Here is an 8,276-nt window from a genome sequence, read left to right as displayed (position 1 = left end):
TTGGTCATTTCAATGTAATTGTTATCTAGACCAGTGGTTCCCAAACTTTTTATCTTCTGACCCACAAAATAACAGTAGCAGAGACCTGAGCCCCCAACTATTTTTGAATGATAAATATCAGGTCAACTAAACATGGGCATAGCAACAAAATTTTATACTACATTTATCCATTTTAAATACACTAACCTCACTCCTTTGTAACAACTAAAGCAAAAATGTAATTAATTCAGAAAATCTTTTCACGACCCCACCTTGATGTTTCGGGACCCCACTTTGGGTCCCGACCCCAACTTTGGGAAACACTGATCTAGACTGTAGGAAAGATATGAAAAAAAAATGCTAGAACCACATACTTTAAGTTTTTTTTTCCTGTACGGTTTCACGTAAAAAAGAATCTAAATTTAAATTTATATTCAGGCGCTGCAGATGGAGATTAGCTGGAACACTATAATCTAGAACGGTGCATCTTTAGGTTTATGTGAGAAACACTTGCTTTGAGTGGAATTGCTCTACATTAAACCCTTTTTCTTTATAAGCTCAAAAGTGTCATTAAGTTAGACTCTAGCAGAGCTATTTGAGTTTTGTTTTTGTCAGGGCTCTGGGACAGGGGCAAGGCTTACGGCAGGACTCACTGAGGACTCTGCTGCTGAAGGATTAGTTCCTTCACATGAAGTCTATAAACACAGTGAAAAAGGTAGCTATTTATTGCTAGTTGATTTAAAATAAAAGTCGCTAGAATCGTCTGAAACTTGTTAAACTTATCAAATCAAGCTGGCAGCACTGATTACTAAGGCCTCTGTGTGTTTTAATTGGTCAGTGCTGAGATATTTGACCATTTAAAGACCAGGAAAAAATCAGATTTTTAAGCCAACCATGGTGAAAACCATCCGGTACCAACTGAGGGCCAATCAGTCAGTGCATCCCTATTTTAGGTGCTTCCCAAACCTTTATTGATCTAAAAATAATAATAATTATTTTTTCAAATGCCAAACAAATCACATGTCATCTCAATAAAAAGTCTATTAAAAAATGCCAGGGACTCCCTCATAAACCCCAGGCTGTTTTAAAAGATAATTTTCTATCATTTCAACCCCTAAATGCCATGGGAATGTATATGTTATGTTGGTTTTATTAGTTTATTGTTCCCCATGCATTTTTGAAAATAAAAACCAAATTAACARTTTAGTGAAATTTTTTGAGGACCCCCATCTAGGGTTGGGCATAATCGTATCGTGTGCAATTAATGTCAGAAAAACATTAATCGATTATTTTTTGGCACTTGATTAATGCCACCAGGCAGGGACGTGCACAGACTGACGTCAGGTGGTGCTCGAGCACCTGCCCTTTTCCCTCCAGACCATCAAGTGCCCCTGTCCAACCCACTTTTTTTTTTTTTAATTCTCCATCTGTCGCCTTGGTTGCACTTCTTATTATGTGTATACAACTATAATGGCCACAGTATTAATATTAATAATAATAATAATGCCCTCACACCCTCCCTTCACCACACACACGTGCCGCGCGCGCCCGCAGCTCCTGTGCGCTGTCCCTCTGTGAACGCGCTGCGCGCTCTTCTCTCTTCTCTCATCCAAACAGAGGACAGTTCTAACCAGCAGGTAATTTACCTGCAGCCCCAGGTAAACTGTGCAGGACTGTCTCACATTTCACTCTTGTCCTGGTGTCGCACAAGTTCAAACAAAGTCCAACATTTGACTGATCAAATTATAACAAGACAAACAAAGAAGAAGAAGAAAAAAAGAGGGAAACAATCGACAGACGTTTTTTATTGGCTGCAGTTTACAACCATTAGAAAATGCCTCCTTATTTCTCTCTCTGCCTTCTATGCAGAAGGAGGAGGAGAGAAGAGAAAAAGGCATAATAAGGTAAAGAYGCAGCAGCTGCCAATCAAACGCGCAGCATCGTGTTCTGCGTGTTAAAAAAATATCTAAACACGTGAAAGAAAATGGATTTTATTTATGCAGAATGTGATAAAAACTATGTCAAAAATACAGCAAAAATAATAACTGGAAAATACTTGAGGAAAGTGAAAGATGATTCTCAGAGAGAAAATTGCCAAACTTTGTTTTCCTGAAGGGAAACACCGTGAAGCAGCTGTCTGTAAACTTACAGTTCAGAGAGCTGCCTGTCAGTCTGTGGACAGACAACAGCACACATCATCTGACCTGCTTATGGTTTTTAAAAAAAATTTTTTATCATGATAAAATCAAAAATAAACTTTAAATATTTTTAACCAAAGCATTTTTAATAAATTTTAATAAATATATGTACTTTTTTTCTTAAAACCTTTAAAAAACATTGTTGTGTAACAACAGCCAAAGCAGAGAGGACTGAATGTGTAATGTGTTCATAATTAAAATAACACAATGTGATGGTCCACAGGATCTGGTCTCACTTTTTACCCCCCAAACCTCAGATGCTGAAGTCAAACTTCACTTCCTGTTTGTAAAGACTAATGAGGCAAATATTAATAAAATTAAATTTGAAATTTTCAGTATTCTTTGATTTTAGTGTGAAAAGAGAATTAGCTTTAGTTTTATTTTTCTGTATTTTCTTTTCATTTTAAAGTCAAACATTAAATAATGAATGATAACAATGGGTTCTTTTTAAATTTAATCTCTTCTTTCTCAGGTTTTGTGTGCTCTAAATGGAACATAAACCATAATTTGGAAAATAAAATTAGCATCATAAGAATAATTTGCTTTAGTTTCAATAAATATTAACAGAAATTGGCTCTTGATCTGGACTAAGTGTGGAACTTTAGCCCTCTTGTGAATTCGACCCCCTGTGTTACAGTGTTACATTTTGACAGTCATTTAGAGTCTGATTAGTTTAAATGTTGTCATTTATTGCACTGACCTTTGTCACCAAGCTGTTTCACCCAAACAAACATATTTGATCTTGTTGGTGTTTTAGCTGCAGCAGAGAAGCAGCTCTATGTTTTCCTCCGTCAGACACAGATGAAGCTGAACTGTTAGAATTCAGATCATGGAAACAGATCTATGATGGAGAGACTGAAKGAAGATCCTCCACAGAACAAAAAGCCATTAGTAATTTTGAAGAAATAAACTTGATTATAGTTATTTTATAAACACTACAAAAATGATCATTACTAGTTTTTGTTCTGTTGTTGCCAGTTTGTTACAGAAACCAACCTGTAGAGTGTTGAATATTAAACATCTGTATCAGACAGAAAAAGATCTGATTTAAAATAGATAAATATGCACAATGTACAAGATGTGTCTGTAAGGTCACATTATCAGGACAGCTGCTGATTCCGTGCACCGGACAAGGTGCCTCTTTTTACATTTGAGCACCTGCCCCCAAAAATGTCTGTGCACGCTACTGCCACCAGGTCAGTCCACTTGGTGCCTCTCTCTGCTTCAAATATGACGAACATTAAAAAAATTCTGTAATTTATTTATCTGTCAACACAATTTAAAATTTAATRTATAGCTTGAAGTCTGTAATTCTGACACAATCTGGAACAGATTTTTATGATGAGCAAATCTTTCCCACTAAATTGGTCATGTGACCAGGACATGAGGGTGTCCAGGGACTYCAGGGATTCATCGTCAAATTAATCCTTATCGAATAAATACTCCAATTAATCGTGATCTTTTTTGTTTACCAATATCGCCCAACCCTACCCCCAAGATACCTCTCGCAGACCCCATGAGAACCTCTGCTATAAGGGTCCAGACTGCAGGCTCAAACAAGACCTTCACAAACACATGGCCCAATGTAAAATTTGACTAAACTTTTTGACTAATCCTGTTCAGACGATACAGGTTCAGATGAGGTAAAAACCGAGTCTGAAACGTTCAACAAAGAAAGAAACAAAAAGTCGTCTCTTCCTAACTTTACCTGAGTTTGGAGGAAATAAAAGCTGCAGTTTTCTGAAAGCAGGATGAGAAAGTCAAAGTCTGGAGCTGAAGACCTTCAGAGCTGATCTGTAAAAACCTGGATCCAGCTGAAGAGCAGCTGAAAGTTCAGGTGTTGAGTTGTGAGGAGGTTCTGGTCTCCTGAGTGAACCAGATCCTGAAGTTCAGCTCAGAGTAAAGGAGCCTGATGAGTTCAGACCTCAGTCTCCTCAGCTCTGAGGCTTCTGGACCTCCTGAGTCTCTGAAGAGGATCAGATGAAGGTTTTCCTCCCTGACTTTCAGTCCTCGGACAGTTTAAATGTCTTAACGCCCAAAACATCAAATATAAAAGACAAGTTTTACAAGAAAAGCTTTTTGTTTAGAGAATGTGGCACAGGCAGTAAGAAGACTGGTGGCTACTGCTGTGATCTAAGGGTTGCTGGTTCAACTGCAGGAGGTGTCTTACTACTTTTAGCTTTAAAAGGTGACGAAAACCAGTTGAAACTGAAGGGAGCAGGACTTGAACCTGCAACCTACTGATCTTATTATCACTCTGAGCCACCACTCAACACTAAAGGTTAAGGGTCTCTGTGTGCTTTTATCTTTTAAACTTCAAAGGTTTGTACATAAAGAAAGTACTTAGAGGTTGAGCTGCAGAGTAGAGACCATGTTCCTCAGGTCTTAAAGGTTCTCTCATCCAATTTTAGAGGACATGAAGCCCATCAGAGTCCAGCAGCCTGTTGAACACCTCTCTGACATCTCTTCCATCTAAACTCCTGCAGATCTTCGTAGCTACAACAGCTTTTCAACTTACAGAATACCACATAAAAGGAAATACCACTTACAGTAAGTTAACCAAAATGACAATAAATATAACATACTATAGTAGGTCTTCCAAAATGACAAAAAAAGTGGCTAAAAAGACACAGGGTAAAAAATGCTTCAAACTCTAGTCTGATAGCTCAGGATGTTAAGGGGCTGCTTGGTGTTTCAAGTCCCTTGACTTAAAAACCTAAAAGGTAAAAAGTATCTTTGAAAATATGTGAGCTATAGGGTTATTTTAAGAAGCCAACAGTTACAGGAAAAAAATCTTAAAGTTGAGGCTGAACATCTCAATGGTTAGACTTTCTGATCAGAAACATGGGTTCTAACCTCAGGACCATCTGACTTTAAAGGTGACAAACTTTAAAAACTGAAATGTTCTCAGAAATCGCAGCAACCATCAGAGGAAACAATTCAATTCAGTTTATTTATATAGCACCAAGTCACAACATACATTCTTCTTTTTTTCATGTACAGCGCCCTGAGACAATCTAAAGAAGAAACCAGCAGATTGTGTTGAATCACTTCATCACAGTCTCCCATCCTGAGCAAACAGTGGAGAGGAAAAACTCCCTGCTAATCAGGAAGAAACCTCCAGCAGAACCAGGCTCAGGACAGGCGGCCATCTGCCTCGACCGGCTGGTTGGGGCACAGGAAAGAGACAGACAAACACAGAAGAACTGGTCCAGACTGGTCCAGGTGCAACTTCTTCTGGAAGAGACAAAGAAAAAACATGATAGAAATAATTACAATAAACATATAGAGAAGAGAGACTAAAGACAACAGCAGAGTGAAGAAATGTGCTCAGTTTGTCCTCCAGCAGTCCAAGTCCAACTATGTGATTTATCAAAAAGGAAAGTCTTCAGTCTAATCTTAAAAGTATCTTAAAGCCATATGGCTTTGCCTGCAGCATTGGACTTGCAGAATGAACTTTGACCAAGTTCAAATGTGTTTTCTAAACCAGCTTGTGCCTGCCACRTCAGCAGGTGTTCAGAATTAAGGTAATTGTGTGACAATATGAAGTTTGAAGAGATTATTTCTTAAAGTTGCCTTAGCTGGGTTTTGAACCCTGATCTCCCACATGAAAGTCCATGACACAGACCATTAGACCAATGGAGTTATGGCAGAAGGTGGTGGCAGGGGTTGCTTTGTATGTGTGCAAAAAGAGGCCACATTGCCAATACAATTATTGACATTAAACTGCATAATATTACAACAATAGAGCAGTATTAAGACAATATTATAGTAAAACATCAAAATACAATCATATTAGTATTGTAAACACTGAACTATTGAGTATAAATATTAAAAAACTATGGTGCAGTACAAAATTGAGTACAGCTGGGGGCAGTATTTGACCATTACAAGGCTCCATTGACTCTCATTATATGAATTTGGAATAAAGTTTAAACATTAATATTTCAAAAACTACAAGTGGTACAGGCAGCAAAAGGCATAGCCATCATTTGGCACAGGATCTTTAAAGGTAGAAATTACAATGGCAGCTCTAGGACAAAGTATGCAGGAGGAGAAGCATGGCAAAGTTGAGATGACTTGGATGGGAAACGAATCACAATAGTGCGCATTGCATTGGCAATGCACACTGATCAAACGGCCCTAAACTCTACAGCCAAACAGGTGAGATGGTGATATGTAGCTTAGAGAAAGACAAGAAGAGAGTTTTATTTCAATTCTGGATTTAAAACGAGTTAATTATAAAACCGGCACGGTGGCTCAGTTGGTAGAGCTGATACCTCTCAGCAAGAAGGTAACTGGTTCAAATCCCGGTCCGGGGACCTTTCTGGGTAGAGTTTGCATGTTCTCTCCGTGCATGCGTGGGTTCTCTCCGGGTACTCCGGCTTCCTCCCACAGACCAAAAACATGACTGTTAGGTTAATTGATAACTCTAAATTGTCCCTAGGTGTGAGTGAGAGCGTGAATGGTTGTTTGTCTCGTTTGTCTCTATGTGTGGCCCTGTGATGAACTTGCGACCTGTCCAGGGTGTACCCCGCCCCTCGCACTGTGACTGCTGGATATGGGCACCAGTGACCCACGCAACCCTGAAAAGGAAGAAGCGTGTACAGAAAATGGATGGATGGATGGATAATTATAAAACCCTCAAACCGTCATCCATTATGTATCTCTAATGCTTGGTTTGTTATCTAGAAAATCCAAATAAAAAAAATCATTGCTCATTCAGGAGCCATTAAATGGGATTTAAAAGTAACGGCTGCACATTATCTGATAGAAAACCTCCATTCATCCTAATTACAGGTTCCAAGTAGAGAAAAAAAAGAAAATTACAGCTGCAGCAATTTAGAGACGATTTATGTGATTTTTATCACGAATGAATGATTTACCAGCCACCCCACTTTTCTTATAATGGCCCAAACATTCCCAGCATGCCTTGCAACGGACAGGCTGAGCCAAGCTGCAGTTTGGAAACATGTCCAGCAAATGGCAGCATTTCCCTTCAAATCTCTGGCTCTTTTACCTGGCGGTTGGGAACTCTTGCAGCATTTTATTCTATGTGGTTCAGCTGATTCCATCCAACCTTTTTCATCAACAACCTTAAAGCATCCTTTGATAAGCCAAATGAGTGACATCAATGCTATCGTGAAATGTTCAATAATTAACGACGAAGCAAGTTTCGCAGGAAGAAGCAGCAAACTGAAGAGCCCGCTAAGTGATTAGTGATTCATGACTCTGGCACCACGCTCACACGGAGCCAATTATGCTGCGCTGAAGCCTCGTGAGCTCAGAATTACCCCCAAAACTGGGTTAACAGCTGCCTGCATCGCCTCTCACAACGCCCTCAGCTCTATCTGCACGCGCGCATGCACACACAAGTGCATGCACTGTCTAGTACAGCTATCTTTATGAGGACATTGCAATGACTTACATTCATTTCTACAGCTTAACCCTGACCCCTGACCCTAAAACTAACCTAAACTTAATTCATACCTTACTCCTAAACCTAACCAATTTCCTCCATAGGAACTAGGCTTAGGTCCTCACAAGTAGGGGTGTATGTCAAAAATGCAATGCAAATAAGCCTCGGCTTCAGCCTACTCTTTATTTTTATTTTATTTTATTTATTTATTGTAAATTATTGATTTGTGTTTATAAAATAGTGTTTCGTTTTCTTCTTTTTCTTGTAATGTAAATTTACCAAAAATAAATTAAATCTAAAAAACGGTCCCCATATAATAGGGAATACCCACCCACACACATCCTTGTACTTGCATTAAATGGAGGACTTTGTATTGGCTTCCATTCATTTTTGTAACTGCATTTATGCCTAAACCAGATATTTTCTCTAACTTTAACCATTATTAGTCTATTCCTAACCCCAACCTGAACCAAAATTTAATTCACACCATACCTCTATGTCTGCCTCAGTAGAGCTGCAAAAAAAGTGAGGACTGGAAAATGTCCTCACTTCCTTAATATGTCTTCATTTTGTTGGTTAAAAACAGAACATTTTGGACGGTTGGAAACTGGTGTATATCGTAAGCCCACCCACACAGACCAATATTTGTGTTTTGACTCCCACCACCCACTGGAACACAA

This window comes from Austrofundulus limnaeus, unplaced genomic scaffold, assembly GCF_001266775.1.
Source record: "Austrofundulus limnaeus strain Quisiro unplaced genomic scaffold, Austrofundulus_limnaeus-1.0 Scaffold107, whole genome shotgun sequence".
Taxonomy (NCBI): Eukaryota; Metazoa; Chordata; class Actinopteri; order Cyprinodontiformes; family Rivulidae; genus Austrofundulus; species Austrofundulus limnaeus.
The sequence above is the reverse complement of the archived record's forward strand: the minus strand, read 5'-3'. Positions refer to the sequence as shown.